Source organism: Crassostrea angulata, chromosome 10, assembly GCF_025612915.1.
Source record: "Crassostrea angulata isolate pt1a10 chromosome 10, ASM2561291v2, whole genome shotgun sequence".
Classification (NCBI taxonomy): Eukaryota; Metazoa; Mollusca; class Bivalvia; order Ostreida; family Ostreidae; genus Magallana; species Magallana angulata.
In genome coordinates this window covers 51,715,996-51,736,435 of record NC_069120.1, presented here as the reverse complement: position 1 = coordinate 51,736,435, position 20,440 = coordinate 51,715,996, and the positions used below count along the sequence as shown (strand labels likewise).

The window sequence follows — 20,440 nt, the reverse complement described above, 5'->3', positions numbered from 1 at the left end:
TCAATTGGGACATTTAAATAGACGAGCAGGAACCAACAGATATATTACGAACAGAGCCCTATTTACAGTAGACAACTCATGTATACAGTGATCATTCAAATATCAAACAATTTAAAAATTCAGCTCGACTTGTACGATCCCTTCAGTGTTGAACAGGCATTAAGTTGTGTTTCGAAGCAATTATATGCTCGTATTTTAGCTGGTTTATCGATACGGGCCTTGAAGTGTTGATGTTTTCTTCTACGAAACAATAAAAACGCCAACGGACAGATTTCTGTTTTCCGATCAAATGTGACGGGACACAGCTAATGTGGAAAAATGAATCCAACTGGAAGTAGGAACATTTTAGTCGCGGCAGATTTATTCATGATGTAAGTAATAACAGACTTACACATATATTCTAAGACCATTTAAATGTGTTTTTCTTATTTTATTTACGGTTGATACTTGAAGTGCAAAAAATCGATATCAATAATTTATTCAGATAACGGATACCGAAGAGTTTACGACAACAGGCACAGACCAATTAATGATCGTTTCTTGCTGTTTAACAAATCCCGGATAAGAACATCTGCACTATATAAGTATGCACATAGGTATGTCTCCACATTTCAATCAAATTGTAACATAATCTATCAAAAAGAACCCATTAATCACTTACTTCATTTGGACAACGTGTATTTGATAAAATTCAATGAAAGACTCTAGCTGTTATAGCGATGATAAGATCTACTTTATTAGTTAAGCAGCAAGATTGCAATGACCAATGATTAAGCATTTACATTGCAGAAGTATACCAGAATGGAAGGAAAAGGTGACACATTTTTTTTCAAAACTTTTGTTTTTATTAATCCTGTCTTTTAATTTGTCTATATATCGGGTAAAACACAGAATTCCTCCCCACGAGATGTCGCTAAAGGAAAGACAACTTCTGGTGGCAGTGGAGAAGGCCCAAACCAAAATGATAGAAACTCTGATTTCACAGGGCGTATGTGTCAACTGTAAAGCACGGGTGAGTACCTTTTTTAATCACAATTTAAAGTTGAGTCTGATAGATCTTATTGTCATAGAAAATAAGTTGTGTTTAACCACCATTTTGATGGAGATTTGATTAAATTTAATGATTTTGGTTTTTAATCGCTTCTCAAGTTCCATATGCATGTATATGCGATACCTTTATTGACGATAAATTGCAAAATCATAATAATTGCTTTGTGTTTAATGTTTAGTATTTTTACATATGTTCACAGACTACTTTTATAAGTATATTACATTCTAATATATATATATATATATATATATATATATATATATATATATATATATATATATATATATATATATATATATATATATATATATTAGGGATGTCAAGTCGGTCAATTTTTAGTACTCGGTTACTCGGACGTTTTTCAGATCGAGTACCCGGGTACTCGATTAAAGTGTAAATAAATATGAACAAGTACATTATTAACTGTAAAACCTTGGTCACTTTTGTAGAAAAAAAAAACACATGATCTAAAGGGAGGTTTCCCCGTAAGTGTGTTTCTGTTGTAAGAATTATAAGCACTTCGTATATCCAGACCTTTGAAGTCGGTGGCGGCATTTTAGGTCTGTTTAATTTCTCTACTGTGGGCTATCTAATTTATATAATAGACTATATCAACGATGTTCAGTGAAAACAAATCATTAAAGTGAGCCGAACTATGGGTAGAAGACAGCCAAACGCGAGAAAAGCTAGGTAGCAGGTGCTTGGTCACGATAATTACTATATAAACACTGCCACGGGCGATAACGGTCATTTAGCTTATTTAGAGGCGCAAGAAATCCTAATTACTGTATGTACAAGTGCAATGGACATTTGAAGTTTTAAAACCGATGTTTTAATGCCTTATTAAATAAACTTAGAAATATTAAAAAATATATATCCGAGTAACCGAGTACCGATTTTAGTATTCGATACTCGGACGTTCGATCGAGTACCCGGTTAACCGGGTACTCGTTGACATCCCTAATATATATATATATATATATATATATATATATATATATATATATATATATATATATATATATATATATATATATATATATATATATAGGGTGACGGTTCGACACCATTGATCAAAGCAGCGAAATGTAGAAACTACGTGGTCCAAAAGTTACTATTGCAACATGGAGCAGACATTTTGGCAAAAAATTCGGTAAGAACCTTCAAACATTCGGCTGCTGTTTAATGCAGTATAGTATGCTAATTTTAACACATGTTGTATGGGTCATATTTGTAAATTTTCATATTTGATATATACGATTTGTCCATCAAATACAGTCAATATACGTATCAAATAGAACGAACCCTTTAGGATAAACAGAAGGGTTGACTGCCGATTATATGTACATTTTAGGAGTCCCATCAGCGATTGTATAGAGTTATAGTAATAAAGTTGATATGCCCTATTTAGTTTTTGGGTTTAAACCTACGAATGCATTTTGGTCTTTACCTATTCAAAACAAAATATGTAAAGAAATGTGTTTCAAATGTAAATTTTGGTTAAGAGTATTAAAGATTATACAATGCAAAGGAAGGAAGACAATATTTCTTAAGTGAAATAACAAGGCTATAGCAGTAGCTGTAGGAACCAACTCCAATATAATGCTTAACTCCATAACGTTTATCTTTAAGTTAACATTTTATATATACGCGCTTATAAAATAATGAACAGTTGGTTAAATACAATTAAAACAACTGTTTATAAATAAACAGACATTTTGTATGAGTCCGCAAACACCCAGTATTAAGTATATTTTGTTATTTTTTTTTCTTCAAAATATACGGTATATATTGTTCATAAATTTCTATTACAGTATTTTTTTGTGAATATTGTTCAACGACAATACTTGTGTCTGCGGCTAAAATATTGAGCAATTGTTTTAACTTACTTAATGATTCATAAATATATAAATACAATGTTGATTAGAATGGCTAATTTTAATTATAACTTTGATTTATATAAGAAATGTTTTAAGCATGCAGATCATAGTTTCATATTTTTACATTCGATAAATGCATATATGTCATTTGTACTTTGTCTAATATTCAGCAATTGAGACATGTACTACTAGTGTATATAAAAATTCTCTTCGCGTTCAACATTTGCCTGTGCTTGCCCAATTGTTGAATGGTTAACATATTGTTTTGGAGGGGGTGTCGTAAAGTAATAGCCCCTTAACCTATTTTTTGTTATAGGAATGTAGAATATACAGAGAGTGAAAAATATGCTGGACACTATTACAGTTAGAATTAAAACCTATGAATGAAATGTCATTAAGGTTGACTAAATGAACACTTGTTGTATGCATGTAAAAACAAGGTTTTTTTTGATTATTCAATAATTGTTTGACTTATTGATTATTCATATTTTTGGTAATAAAGTTATTGAATTTTAGAAACGTAATACTGGAACAAATGATTTTAATTCCTTTTAATTAACACAGCTGGGACTGACGGCCCTGCACTATACGGCCGAATCTGGTGACACAGAGACCCTCAAGTTATTGTTGGCCTACAAGTCTTCCCTGGATGTCCCGGATGTGGTCAGTGTTGTCTTAAAGTTGTATAAAATACTTGTATTACTAGTTAAGCAAGTGTTCTCAGCATGAAGGATATTTCAGATCTGTCTAATACAATAAAAAAAAACATGCAATTTATCATGGTAGATTTTATAACACAACATAATTCATTAAATAAAACAAAATACAGAAATTAATAGTTTATGGATACTACTTTTAGTTTCGTTATGCGGTCCAAAAATTATGAGCAAACACATTGCTGATAGCCTCAAATTTGACGTTAATTACATTTTAACTCTAAGGAATATAATTGAGTATAGATGTCAAAACGAAATGTGATGTCAAATGTCAGGAATCATTTTTATTTTGGTGGTTTATATATAGATTTCTGCTTTTTGGTAAAGATTCTATTTTCTGTTTCTTTCATATGTATGTTGATTAGGAGGGGTGTACTCCTCTTCACTATGCAGCGTATCGCAAAAATCTGGCAACAGCGGAAATCCTTATCTTCTGTGGTGCAAACGCAGATTTTAAAAATAAGGTAAATAGTTAACATGCTTGGTAGAAATACGACGACATAAGCTGCATGACTATACAGATAATTCATTTCTATAGTTGATTCTTTGCAGAAAAGACTGTCTCCTTTTGCCACTAATAGAAATGAAGACTTCAGGGAACTGGCAAGACAGTCCAGAAAGGTGCGAGAGGCCATAGAACGCAAGTGAGTGCAACGATATTCTTCTTGTTGGTTAAACAAATGATAATGCATTAATAATATTTGATATTAAGCGTCAATAAATTGAACAATAACATTTCAAACTATAAGACGTCTGACTTGTGATATACAGGCGCATGTTTATTAGTTATATAAAAACTTTTTAGTCAACTTTGATATTTTGGAAACAACGTTTGCATTCACACGGTTCTTTTAATGTAATAAGTTTTTCTTTACATCCCTTAAGAAAAATTTGTTTGTTTGATTTAGAATAGTTTACTAAGAAGGTAAATTTCAATGAAACTGTGCACTATAGTCATAATCAACTAGTGTGCAATACATGATGAAAAAATAAACCCTTTTTAGTTAGTAATGTTTATATCACAGCAATCAAGTATCTCCCATAAACATTAAAAATAAAAATTCATAGAAAGTTACTACATGAATCTTTACCAGCACTTTTATTTTTAGAGATATTATTATCGAACACGACGAGCTTCATCCTGGTAAGACGAGCCATCTCAAGGATATTGGACTCAAAATATTCACACCTGATAACTTCAAATTGCACAATCTAAGCTTTCTGTGCAGACGGGTTCGTCCTGGGTTATTCGCAGACTCACTAAAGCCCGTCGGGAAGGAAAATCTGATCAGCGATGCGTTTGAATATATAACATCTACTGTACATGTTAATGGAGAAGTGGACCTTGAAGTTCCTCTTTACGATCATCCTGACCCATACGAGATCATTCAGATTAAATCCAACATAGGTAACATGGAGGACCCCTCGGCAATAGTTAAGGGACCAACTACGTATAATGAGGTAATGTTGTAAAATATGAAAAAATATAAACTTATTTCCATAAGAAAAAACGTAACTCCACAATCTTTAATACAAGGAATTGTTATTCATAACATTATTTAATACGGTGCGACATATTGTAAATATCTATGCTTGATTGTTGCAGCATTCAGGAGTTCTACGTTGGAAGCTGAGGATACGCTTGGACATAACAAAGATCAAATCTTTCATCTTAATTACAATTCCAAAAGTGGAGCGGTTTGAAGTCACATCGAGGGGTGGGGAATTTGTGTCAGAGGTAGACAAGTTAATCAACATAAAAGTTGCCCCGGACACATTCCAGATGGGGACTGTCAATATGGAGGTAATACAATGCAAAATGCAGGGGGAAAAAGACTTGTATCATTATTGCTAAATAATAATACAAGTACAGTGTTCATTCAACCTGTTATATTGTTTCAGGTGCTCGTGCATCTTTCTGTTACTGTTGATGTGATTTCTTTTTAAGGTGATTCCGACACCAGTGTATAAGTCAGAAAACTTCAAAAATATTCTATCAATTGGTCACTTTTATGATTTACATCACAGTCTTGGCTGTGACCAGTTTCAAAAGAATGGCGTCACATTAACATCACCTTTACCACATGAGTTTAAAAGCGAGGGAGAACTTTGTGTCTTGGCGGCAGATATTCCATTGGGTTTCGATCCAGACGTAGATAAATTAGACGAGAATATATGGGAAATTTTGGACAGAGATCCAAAGAAGAAAAAAGGAAGAGTGTCATGTGACTTGTCCCATTTTTCTACGTAGGTATCATGTTGATATAATCAAATAATTTGAAGCATGGTAGATAATTCTTCTTATACATTTGATTTTTCTTTAGACATGTTTTGGCCGAGAAGAGAGAAGGAACCACCGACGCAAGCTTTAAATCTCAAGTGAATAAAATTTATACTAAGGCGTATAAGAGAGCAAAAGTAGTCTGCTTCTTTGCAGTTTTAAAACCAATGCCTGATAACATTTACGAAATTGCTTTAGAATGTACAGTTCCACAAAAGGTAAATGACCGATTGAACCAATGGAAGTCTGACAATTACATTGCTTTGTCTCCAAAATGTACGGGTGACTTTGACAGTTACGAAAAACAGGAGTACAATATAAAATTTTCGGGAAACATAAAAATGCAATTTGGAACAACAAAACTTCAATTTCATTCAAAGCGACAAGACAGTTATCAGACACTTAGCATTTGCATTGCGAATAAAGACGAACCAGCATACGGTTCATTGGATGTGATCGAAATGCCAGAGGAACAAAAATTAACCAGTATCTTGCTGTGGTTGTCCAATATAACAGCAAAAAACACCACTCCTATAAAAGAGTATTCATATACAGGTATAACATGTCTTACATCATTAAACACAGATAAATATAATTAATCATTTTATGATCTACGGCATTAAAAAATTATAAAAATGTGAATATTCATTCTAAGGTTTTACTCAAGAGAAACTTCTTAAGAAGATAGCGACAAATTTGGGCCCAGAATGGACCCGTTTTTGTGTCTTGCTTGGAATTCCTTTCAGCAAAGTAGATGAAATAAGGACTAAAACATTTAAAGACAATTCTACGGAAAATAAAATTGTGAAAGTAAGTTTAATTGAATTGCCTTGTCATCCCAAAATTAAATACAAGCATTTGTACAGTTAACAGTTTTCTAACAGTAAGCTAAATAAGCATAATTTATTCAATGTAACACTGTCAGACGTATTCTATTTAAAATATCTGAATATGACAAAGGAAGGTTTACAGCTCATGTGTGTTTTTTCAATTACTTTTCGTAGGTATTACGGGAGTGGAGGAAGAACTCCCAGCACCTGGATGATATGGGAGTTGTGGATCTAGTGACAGCTTTGTCCAGGATAAAAAGGAATGACGTTGCTGATTTAGTCCATCAGGACCTCAGGGAATGGTAAGGTCGTACATAATTTTAACACTGAGGTGCATCGACACTAGAATGCATCGGTTATAATTGTCATTGTAATTGCATTCGATCCTTTACAGTTAAGGTCATAGGACAAACCCTAAAAACTTAACTTTTTTCGAACACATTCCGCTATACACTTCTTTGTTTTCTATGCAGTGAAAATCTTGATACTAACTTTAGATGCAAACAGTTATACAGCTACTTAAACTAATCATTTTTATTTATAATCGCGAAATAACAGTTTCCCCTAGAATAAGTTATTTTATTCATTTGTGTTTGGAAGGAACAAAACACGGAATTCAAAAGAACGCGACAAACTAAATGATAGCATGAATGACCTGAGGAATTATAAAAATTATTAAGATAATTCTTCATGCTGACCATTTTTAACGTATGCAAATCATTTTAAAGTAATATCTGTTACCTTTTTTGTTTTTAAAAAAGCATGTAATCTTATATATATATGATGATTAATAAAATATTTGTTTAGAGAAATAATTTTATTTATTTCTTTGTTATTAAATGGCATTTGCATTTGTATAGTTGTTTGCTATTTATTATACCTGCACTTTCTAATGAAAGTTCGGGTATATTGTTGTTACCCTGTTCCGTCTGTCCGTCCGTCCGTCCGTCTGTCACGTTTTACTCTCTCAAACTGCTCTTACATCTTATAAACCAGCAAACTGAACTCTTGGAGTTTGATTTGGGGTATCATGTTGTTTTGTAAAAAGGTTTCAAAATTTCTCTGTTAGTCCTGGGGGTCAAATAATTGGTAAAAAATGACGTTTTTTTTCACAGAAAACCTTCTTTCTCGAACTCCTCCTACATTTTCAACGGTAGACAAATCATCTCTTGGAATATGTTTTAGGGTATCCTACAGATGCGCAATAAGGTTTCGGAATTTTCAATTTTGTCCTGGGGGTCATTTAATGGCTGAAAAATGACGTTTTTTAACCAAACAAAAACTGGTTTTAGAAACTTAATTTTTTTTGGCAGTAGCCAAATGATCTTCTAAAATATGATTGGGGGTGTCATATTGAAGTGTGATCAGGTTCCAGAATTTTTTTTTATTAAGGAGATCAGTGGGCAACAAAAAATGACGTTTTAAAAAAAAAAAAAAAAGTATGGTTCCAGAACTCCTCTTACAACCTTTGGAGTAGCTACGTCATCTTTTGGGATATAATTTGGGCTGTCCTATAGATGTGCAATAAGGTTTTAAAAATTTAAATTTCATCCAGGGAGTCAAATAGTAGCAGAAAATTGACGTTTATCACTAAAACAAAAAACATAGATCCAAGAGCTCCTCTTATGATTTAATGGATAGACATATTATATCTTGGGATATGATAAGGACTGTTCTATAGATGTGCAGTAAGGTTTTAAAATTTTCATTCAGGGAGTCAAAAAGTAGCAGAAAATTGGCGTTTATCACTTCAAAAAGACATAGATTCTAGAACTCCTTTTATGATTTAATGGACAGACACATCATATCTTGGGATATGATAGGAACTGTTCCATAAATGTGCATAACGGTTTTGAAAAATTAATTTAACCCCGAGGCCCATTACCTACATACCTTTTGATGCCCTTTAAGGATCAAGAATATATATGGTTAAGGGGTGGGGATCTTAACCGTTCTCGAGATATTCGTGCACTTTCTGTTCGAGGGGGGTCATGACCACCCTTGATCCCATGACCTACAGACTGTGTGATGCCCTTTGACACAAGGAACAAGGATTTATATGGTTTAAGGGTGGGGATCTCAACCGTTTTGAAGATATTAAGGGACTTGATGTTGTTGTCTAACCCAGAATGAGAAAAATCAAACCAGGGTGCACAACTAGATATGCAGGCCTATCATATCTTAGAGTGTTGTACAATTCTGTTCAGCCATCTCTGAGAAACAAGTTCAGAGCGGGAAAGAAGAAAAAGAAGAAGACGAATAATAATAATACAAGTATTAAGAACCGTACAAAAACAATAAGTCTCCAAATTTCATTCTGGAGACTTAATAATAAAGATTAAATAGAGATAGGATCATCAAACATCAATAATTTAAAGATAATTGACAATTTCTGATTCTTAGGGGGTCAGAATGACCCCTTAGGGTCATAACTTACATGCCATAATGATCTGATGCGCCATGACCTAAGGAGGTATAATTTCTTTGGATTAAACTGTCCTCCCCCCTTTAATTGTCGAATGATCTATTAAAATCAAAATATAATTTGGATGTCCAAAAACTTTTATAAACTGTTAAAAAAGATTAAAATACTATTATTTTTAGTTCTAGAATGTCAGAGTGTCTCTAAGGGGGCATAATCTATATACAATTTTACGCGCAGTGACACAAAGAGCAAAAATAAATTATATGGTTTAGGGATGAGGATCTCAGATCTCAGAAGTTAACAAAATATACAGTGTATCATCATTTCCTATTTCATAAAGGCGGGGGGAGGGGGGTTAAAGACAACACCTGGGGGGTTATTAATGTACTTTAAACCATTTGATACATCGTAATGACATTAGAAGATATTTTGTATTTTCCTGTTTCGTGGGGTTAGAACAGTCTCAACAGGTCATGACCTACATTGTATTTGATGCATTATAATGCATTAAGGAAGAAATACTCCTTCCTTCCTATTATAACTCATATAAAAATGATAAGTGTCTACACTTACTTACATGTAATACACAAATTTAATACGAAATTGTTAATACAGGGTCAATATCGGGTCAACTCAATAGTGCAAGTCTGACAAATGAAAAAAATAACTTTTGCAATTAATATGACAGAGACTTTACAAATGCGATAGGATAGGTAACGATGATAAACTTATTTAAATATTAAAAGATTATGATACAGTATGCTGTCAAAGGGAGATCACATTTAGAAAGTGAAAGTAGAACTTATGTATGCTGGCATCTCATTATATTGTGCTACTGCTACTACATGTATTATGCTTACCTAGATTGGTCAACATCATAATGATAATCCAATTAAAATACAATAATGAATTCCTTTAGCTGATCTTAACTAATCCTTTTCTGCATATGGAAAACACATACATGTATACACGTGAACCCATATAATCGAAGAGCTGGGTAAAACTAGTACCCACTAATGAGACCTGCAGACCTGTGTTGTGTACGTAACTTCAGACAAAGATCACTTATTTGTAACATGCATGTATTTTTATGACCTATTTTTCAAATCCACTTGCACTGTTTTATTAGGTAAATAAGATCTTTAAGGTGCAGGTGTAGGACACCTGCATATTGTGATGTATACTTCCTATTGAGATAAACAATAAAGTATATTAAATATTGATTAAATATTTACCCCCCCCCCCCAAAAAAAATGTTACCTAACGCTGAAGCGCAATTGGTTAGAGCGTTTACATGTCTGTAAGAACATTGGGGTCCAAGGTGTATTTTTGGTAATTTTACTATTGATGTAAATGAATTTTCATGGGGAGGGGGGGGGGGGTCTCTAAATCTGTGCACACGATGATGTACATGTAGGCACACAGAAGCAAATCTAAAACCGGCAATCGCCACGGGGAGGGAACATAATTTAATTTTTAATTTTGTTTGTAATAATTATATAGACCATTATACTTTCTATGACATGAAATGTTAAGATTATTGATTAACTGATCATGAAAATTCACTGCAAACAGTTCAACCCCAAATTGCACATAAAGTGCTGTTCATGTGTATTATCATATGGGAAGGGATCTCATCCTTCAGTTATGAAAATTATAATTTTTAAATGTATTACCGGAACTTGCATGTGGCCTTCATTTTTTATTAAACTGGTACAAAACAATGTTATTTAGGGGCAAACACTTGGTGCGGGTATTACTGTCTATTGAGGGCATCTAGTTATTATTTTGTTTTAAGACTAATTTCTAAATTTAACAATTTTATACGCTTTTTGGAATTTTTATATTGATCACGCGTATCATTTAATCTTATTATTGAAGTTTTCTTTCTTTTTGCATTTAAGGTTAAAAGAAAACGAATTTGAGAAAGAAGACAGATTTTATAAATGGGCAGAGAATGCTATAAAGGGAACATTAGATATATCAAGAAAAGAAGGCAAGTGAGATAATAGAAATGCTCAATTTAAAGAAAGTTAATCTTTAATGGATAATATCCACTATAATTTAACAAGGATGAATATGTACATATGTTATCTTTTTATGTTTGCAGATTGTCTTGAGCCTATGTCTGACGACTTTTTCGTCCTTCTCGTCGAAAAATTTGCAAATGCAGATTTCCAAAATCTTGGCGTGTTATTGGGGATACCTGAAAACCAGAATTCAAACATCTTCGCAGATACAACATTTCCAAATTACCAGTACAAAGTCTTGCATGTAAGCGATTTGTCCATTTTTCATTAACTATTAAGATGTTATACAAAGTATTCATTGACTTTGATCCAAAGATTCATCGTTTAGATGTTTATTGTCGCTCGGGAGAGACAGAAAGATCGACTAAATGCTCTCATAGATCTCACTGAGGCTCTCCAAATTACAGAAAACTTTGAATGTTTTCAGTGGGTCCAGGACTGTAAGATAAAGTGGTATGAACTTTCAAATCTTTCTCCTTTCATATAAGATATTTTAATATTTTGTTTAATATGGAATGCTCTAAATCAAAGAAAAGTAAATACATTTTGTTTTTATAATATTTCTATTGTTTAAAAGGTTAGAAAAAACTAAAGAGAAAAAGAGAAAAACGAAATATCATCTGCACTTGGAGAAATTAATCCGGAAAGAGGCTGGGGAAAGCATTGAGGAAGATGAGGAGAGTGACTTGGGAGAAAAAACGGAGCTGATTGGGGATCACAAGGGAGGAAATAAGAAAACAGAATCAAAACCTGAGTCAGAAACTCAAGAGGAAGAAAAGTCTGAACTCAAAGAGGATGAAAACCAAGCACACATTAGGTTCAGCGAAACAAATGATTATGAACTAAGAAAAGATAGAAACGGAGAAGAACAGGAAGAGAAATCTAAAAATATTTAATCTAGATTTACGGAAGATGGAACATCTGAGAAAAGTGGCGAGGATTCCGAAATAAAAAATCAAGAACATTAAGAAGTTAAAATGAGGGATGAGCAACTTAACCAGTCTAACGGCAATAATTATGACTTAAAGAATCCTAGAAAATCTTAAGACAGGTATAATGAAGTTGAGGAAGGCGAACCCTCGAGGATGAATAAAGATGAGTTAAAAGTCGACAATACAGAAGAACGTATTTCTAATGCTTCAAATTCTAATGACAACTAGATGCTGTCATTAGACAGTAATACCCGCACCAAGTGTTTTGTACCACTATAATTAAAAATGAAGGCCACATGCAAGCTCCGGTAATACATTTAAACATTATAATTTTCATAACTGAAGGATGAGATCCCTTCCCATATGACAATACAAATGAGCGGCACTTTATGTGCAATTTGGGGTTGAACTGTTTGCAGTGAATTTTCATGCAGTTAATCAATAATCTTAACATTTCATGTCATAGAAAGTATAATATGACAAACAAAATTAAAAATTAAATTATGCCCCCTCCCCGTGGCGGTTGCCGGTGTTAGATTTGCTTCTGTGTGCCTACATGTACATCATCGTGTGCACAGATTTAGAGAAGGGGTGGGAGTGAGGGGTCCAGACCCCCCCCCCCCCCTCCCCATGAAAATTCATTTATATCAATAGTAAAATTACCAAAAATACACCTTGGACCCCAATGCTCTTACAGACATCATAACGCTCTAACCCATTGCGCTCCAATGTAAGATAACATTATTATTATTTTTTTTTTTTTTGGGGGGGGGGGGTAAATATTTAATTAATATTTAATATACATGTACTTTATTGTTTATCTCGATAGGAAGTATACATCACAATATGCAGGTGTCCTGCACTACCTGAAAGCTGTTATTTACCTAATAAAACAGTGCAAGTGGATTTGAAGAATATGTCATAAAATACATGCATGTTACAAATAAGTGATCTTTGTCTGAAGTTACGTACACAACACAGGTTTGCAGGTCTCATTAGCGGGTACTAGTTTTACCCAGCTCTTCGATTAGATGGGTTCACGTGTATACAACATGTCTGTGTTTTCCATATGCAGAAAAGAATTAGTTAAGATCAGCTAAAGGAATTCATTATTGTGTTTTAATTGGATTATCATTTTGATGTTGACCAATCTAGGTAAGCATAATACATGTAGTAGCAGGAGCACAATGTAATGAGATGCCAGCATACATAAGTTCTACTTTCACTTTCTAAATGTGATCTCCCTTTGACAGCATACTGTATCATCATCTTTTAATATTTAAATAAGCTTATCATCGTTACCTATCCTATCGCATTTGTAAAATTTCTGTCATTTTAATTGCAAAAGTTATTTTTTTTCATTTGTCAGACTTGCACTATTGAGTTGACCCGATAATGACCCTGTATAAACAATTTCGTATTAAATTTGTGTATTACATGTAAGTAAGTGTAGACACTTATCACTTTTATATGAGTTATAATAGGAAGGAAGGAGTATATCTTTCTTAATGTATTATAATGCATTAAATACAATGTAGGTCATGACCTGTTGAGACTGTTCTGACCCCACGAAACAGGAAAATACAAAATATCTTCTAATGTCATTACGATGCTCAAATGGTGTAAAGTACATTAATGACCCCCAGGTGTTGTCTTTAACCCCCCCCCCCCCGCCTTTATGAAATAGGAAATGATGATACACTGTATATTTTGTTAATTTCTGAGATCGAGATCCTCATCCCTAAACCATATAATTTATTCTTGCTCTTTGTGTCATTGCGCGTAAAATTGTATATAGATTATGCCCCCTTGGAGACACTCTGACATTCTAGAACTAGAAATAATAAAGTATTTTATCTTATTCATATGTAGTGTGTAATCCATGTAGGTAATTCCTAGCATAATGATGACACTGCTTTGTTTAGGAGATTTTACAATTGCCCCAAATAGGCGAATACACATGCCTATGACATTTTGTTTATAAATCTATTAAAAATTAAATTAAGCAATTTCCAAAATGTTAATGTGCAATGAGAAAAAGCAATCAAGAAATGATTTAAAATTTGCGACTGTACACATGTAAGAATGTAATAAGAAGACTGAATCTTTAGAACCAGGTTAAATTTGAGGGGGGGGGGGTGAATGTTGAGTATAAACATTTATAAGTTGAATCATTTATTGTTATTAATTTTAACTTGTCAATGAATACTAGGTATTGATCCCAAGGTAGAAATATGACCTCTGATCATATCTCAATAGATCATTTGTCAATTATGCAAGGTGTAATTTTTTTTAAAGCTGATTTTTTTGTTATTACAGTATCAAAATGCTTTCTATACAAACCATTTATCATGAAAATTTGTTTGCACACACCGTTGCAGTTATGAGACTATATCTTTCAAAAAATAAGGATTTAATGCTTATATTTACATTTTTTTTACCTTCTTGCGTTGTACGAAAATGCCAACTATACCTCAAATCACTGTATTATCCTATGGGTAAGTTCAAATTAATGGAAGAACAACAGTAACAGCCACAAGCGTGATCTTTGATTTTCGCTTGTGACGTTGTATTTATCAGCGTTCAATGTTTGTGACGTCACAATTAAAACCCGTGATTAAACGTTTTAGTACCCTGTCTGTGTTATGGTGCTATACATGTATCTGCAGTAGCTTTACATGCAAAATATACGTGGAATGTTAGAAAGTTATGGACTTTCTCCTATTCACACCAGCAGAATCAGTCTCCTTTCAAAGTTAGAAACATTCAAAGTAAATAAAAATAATTTCTTTTTGGGCAAACGAAAAAACAAACCAAAATGCATCACGGGAATGTTTAGAAAAGGAAACCGTTTGGTTTCGTCCCCCGAATAATTGGGGTTATTCAACCCGCGTGCTATGCATCGATTGTAAAGAAAGCAAACTTGTAAAATATTAGCATACACATGTTTATTTGTAATCTGTCTAATCATTTATTTAAAGCGATGTCAAAGTCGTAATACAACCATACCCGTCTCGTCGTCAGGGTTGAACTTTAACATGTGACGAAATAACGCAGTACCCGTTTATGTCGTTCGTTTTGTAAGCAAACTTTGTACGTATTTTTCTTCATTGAAATTTGGTTTAACTGACTGGGCAAAAAACTGCAATGTCTATTATTATACATATACTTATAATAACCATCGTTTAAAAGCGTGCAAAAAAAAAAAATAGATATAAAATCGGACCAAGCAGCTTTAAGAATAACATTTTTTTTAAGAATAACATTTTTTAACAGTTTGTAAAAGTTTTTAGACACCCAAATTATATTTTTATTTTAATAGATCATTCGACAATTAAGGGGGGGAGGAGAACAGTTTATATTTGAGTTTGTTTAGAGGTGGGGGTTCGAAGTCATATATTTGACAACTTTTTAATGTAATTTAAAATAAGACTAAGCCATACTATAGTCATGAACATGAATAGTATAGAACAAAGCACAAACTAATACAAACTAATATGTTTGATCTATATCTGGGTTCTTAAATTGAATCATATATCATGTACATATTATATTATTGTTTCTTTGTTCAAGGCATTTCAGATGGTATGTAGGTCATGATCCCAAGTGCTCTTCCTGAGATTATCAAATATCATAAAAACCATTGAGATCCCCACCTTAATCCAAGGATATTATTCCTCCTTAGGTCATGGCGCATCAGATCATTATGGCATGTAAGTCATGACCCTAAGGGGTCATTCTGACCCCCTTAGATTCAGAAATTGTCAATTATCTTTAAATTATTGATGTTTGATGATCCTATCTCTATTTAATCTTTATTATTAAGTCTCCAGAATGAAATTTGAAGACTTATTGTTTTTGTACGGTACTTGATACATGTACTATTATTCTTCCTCTTCTTCTTTTTCTTCTTTCCCGCTCTGAACTTGTTTCTCAGAGATGGCTGAAAAGAATTGTACAAAACTAGGATATGATAGGCCTGCATATTTAGTTGTGCACCCTGGTTTTATTTTTCTCATTTTGGGTTAGACAACCAATTTTCGGGGGGGGGGGGGGTCAAAAGGGTGTGATGTCTAACATTGAACCTTGTAGGAAGTAACTTGAAAAAGGACAAAGATAATAATACAAGGTTTTCATAATCATTTATTGACTGTTACTGACAATATATATATGGGTTATAAGATCCGACCCCTGGGGTCATCCCCACCCCCCTGGAATTTGAAATTACCATATATCTCAGAAACTGTTATAATCATGACCCCTAAACCATATATATTCATGTTTCTGATGTCAAGGGGCATCAAATGTTATGTAGGTCATGGACCTTGGGGGTGGTCCTGACCCCCTTAAAACAGCTAGTCCCTTAATATCTTAAAAACAGTTGAGATCCCCACCCTTAAACCATATATATTCTTGTTCCTTGTGTCAAGGGGCATTAAACGGTATGTAGATCATGGGCCCCGGGGGTGATCATGACCCCCCTCGAACAGAAAGTGCACGAATATCTCGAAAACGGTTGAGATCCCCACTCCTTAACCATAAATATTCTTGATCCTTAAAAGGGTATCAAAAGGTATGTAGGTAATGGGCCTCAGGGTAAAATTTAATTTCTCAAAACCGTTATGCACATCTATGGAACAGTTCCTATCATATCCCAAGATATGATGTGTCTATCCATTAAATCATAATAGGAGTTCTAGGATCTTCGGTTTTTTGAAGTGATGAACGTCAATTTTCTGCTACTTTTTTATTCCCTGGATGAAATTTAAATTTTAAAACCTTACTGCACATCTATAGAACAGTCCCTATCATATCCCAAGATATGATGTGTCTATCCATTAAATCTTAAGAGGAGCTCTTGGATCTATGTTTTTGTTTTAGTGATAAACGTCAATTTTCTGCTACTATTTGACTCCCTGGATGAAATTTAAATTTTTAAAACCTTATTGCGCATCTATAGGACAGCCCCAATTATATCCCAAGAGATGACGTAGCTACTCCAAAAGTTGTAAGAGGAGTTCTGGGAACCATCCTTTTTTTGCAAAAAAAGTCATTTTTTGTTGCCCACTGATCCCCTTAATAAAAAAAAATTCTGGAACCTGATCACACTTCAATTTGACACCCCCAATCATATTTTAGAAGATCATTTGACTACTGCCAAAATGACGTTTTTGAAACCAGTTTTTTTGTTAAAAAACGTCATTTTTCAGCCATTAAATGACCCCTAGGACAAAATTGAAAATTCCGAAACCTTATTGCGCATCTGTAGGATACCCTAAAACATATTCCAAGAGATAATTTGTCTATTGTTGAAAATGTAAGAGGAGTTTGAGGAAGAGGGGTTTTTTGTGTGAAAAAAACGTCATTTTTTACCAATTATTTGACCCCCAGGACTAACAGAGAATTTTTGAAACCTTTTTACAAAACAACATGATACCCCAAAACAAACTCCAAGAGTTCAGTTTACTGGTTTGTAAGATGTAAGAGCAGTTTGAGAAAGTAAAACGTGACAGACGGACGGACGGAACAGAGTAACAACAATATACCCGAACTTTCTTTAGAAAGTGCGGGTATAATAATGCCAATTATCCCGAAGATAATACAATTGTGAATGATCAGAACAAACATCATAGATACAATTCTGAACACCAAGAAAAATTACAAAGGGAAGATATGGACAGTGACACAGTTATTACTGAAGGGGAAAATTCTTATTACAATCACAAATCTTTTAAAGACAAAGAATCTGACTAAGATGAAGATTAACATGTTGATAAAACTCAAGAGAAAACTGGGGAGAGAGACAGTCATATTGAAGTCTTTAGCCCCGAGGAACAGCAAAAAAATCGACAGATGGTCAACTGGTTGTAAAAGAGCTTGCCATTGCCGATGAAAAGAAATCAAAAGACAACGATGGATATTTAGAGAAAGGGGAGGAAACGATTTCTTTGACAAGGATAACAACGTAAATTTTTAAACGATATTTTGACAAGTCTCGTGTAAAAAGAAAAAGCATAGAAACAAACGATAGTGAAAACAAAATGATTTACTTCGAATAGCAATCAACGTAAATGAATCAAATCAAAGCTGATGACAATATAGAGTGTAACACATGTTACAAATTAAGTTACCTGTAAACAATAGAGATGGTGTGGTGTTATTTAGTTTTAACAAATCTTTCATGTGCAAAGTTTTTTTTACCGTGAAAATACTCTATACTAGAATCGAAGAGATATTTTTATAGATTCTAGTGAATATTATATAAATTGACTTTATAAATTGTATTTTGTAATCTAAATTTGAGAAGATCTCGAGCTAAAAATATGATACTTATGTTACTTTAACATATGTATATGTGATTTTAATATAAACAATACTAATACGTAATTTTAATTAAAACCAAATCATCAACGTTCCAGTTTTTTCCTTAAATGACATTTTTCCAATTTTGACATATACCTCGATCATAACATGCCCAATTTTGGAAAAAGAGCATGGAGGGTACAGGCGTTCAACAGGGGATGCTTACTCCTCCTAGGCACAAGGTCCTACCTCTATTTTTCTAGAGGTCGGGTTGTTCTGCTTTAAATTTGTATTTCTTTTTATGGATTTTTGAGATGGTTGACAGTTTGTAATTGTCATTTTTCATCTAGCAATATAAATTTTGGAAACAATTCTGATAAAACCGAATTTCATTAAATATAAAAATTAGACAGTTCACTGCCATCATGCCAAGCCAATCCGGCCCATTTATTTCTATAAAATTTAGAGATCAAAGGATTCTTTTTGCACTGATTTTGTCATGTATTTATTTAAAAAACCCAATGGTATACTGTTCCATTACAATGAATGCATTGCATTAAAAATCTGGTTAAATTGGATTTTTAGTATATTGCACAGTTGCTGTTCCTAAGAGAATATCAGTAATGGACCTTTATGATATGAATGTCTGACCAGTTACAATACAATATAAACACAGTTATCAACAGTCTCTTCTCATGGAGCTTAACACCCCATCATCAGTTATTGATGAAAATGTTTTCGGTCAATTTATCCTTTGATACCTCGATCAATTGAACTATCTTTAAATTCATTTATTATCATTTAATAAAACATTTTCCAATAATTAGATATGAAGTGTCATTGAACAAAAATGTAAACAATGTAATAGAAGCGGCACGTATGAATACAATACATTAACAGCAACAATATTTAAAATTGATGAGCCATCTGCTGATGTAGAGCTATTGAGCTGAATTTAATGGATTGAACACATATAGAAAGTAGAAATCTGAACCGATTGAATTGAAAACAGAAGAAAAATACAAACGATGGCTTTTGCTACTATTCATTCTGCAGCAAGATTCGTTAAAACCGGTTTTAATGTGAGATCGCTTGAAACTGTAAAAAAAAAGCCACATGAAAAAGTTACAGAATTTATACTCATTAACTGGGTTGGAACAGTTTCCTCTTTTTTATAAACTGCGATGTGTTTTGCGTCATATGCAACCTGTTCCGATGAATGAAATACCTGAAGTGTAAATAGTACACCCCGGGGACGTGTTATATAGAAGATGTGTAGCAAGCAGAACAATAGAAATCAAACACTAACAACGTGGTAGTCGGATATGATACTGAAATAAACTGTATTTATTATTATTAATTAAGTCAGGTATAGCGTCTTTGATTCAGGTAACTGATATTAGTTTGTAAGAATATTTGCGGACTTCGTTACGGTTATGTTATCAACTGTTGGCGTATTAGCTAATTGCTAACCGACTAACTTTTTATATCAATGGAACAGTAGTAATCGATTGTAGGTCTAAATTTTGGTTCACTATGTCACTATGTTACTTTTATTTTGAAATCCTGAAGAAAGACATTTTATTTCAGTTATCAAGGTTTGACTAACTTAATCATTATTTAAGTAAGATTTTTTATAAAAAGAACAACTCTCAAAAGAACCGATTGTCAATAACGTTTTGACTGTCAATGCCTTATTGTGTTTTAAAAATATCAAAAATATTTTGTTGACAAATTACTCTCAGATTTTGTTCTTAACGCCTGCCCGTGCAAATGGATACCCATTTTTGAATGAAATAGTAAATTACATCTACATTTATTTAATTTTAGACAAAATACTATTTATCTTGATTTTAAATCTGTCGATAAAATTCATATAAAAATATCAAACATATATTACATTGCTTCAAGGTCGACAGAGAATATTGTTTTGTCACCCGACGCCGAAGGCAGAAAAAACCCACTTTTCATAACCAAGCTTTAAGTCTAATT

General features: G+C 33.1%; 1 pseudogene; it reads left to right on the top strand.

Moving 5' to 3' along the window:
• The first annotated feature begins 107 nt into the window (after nucleotides 1-107).
• On the top strand, nucleotides 108-18,557 carry LOC128165266 (uncharacterized; annotated as a pseudogene).
• Nucleotides 18,558-20,440: the final 1,883 nt, after the last annotated feature.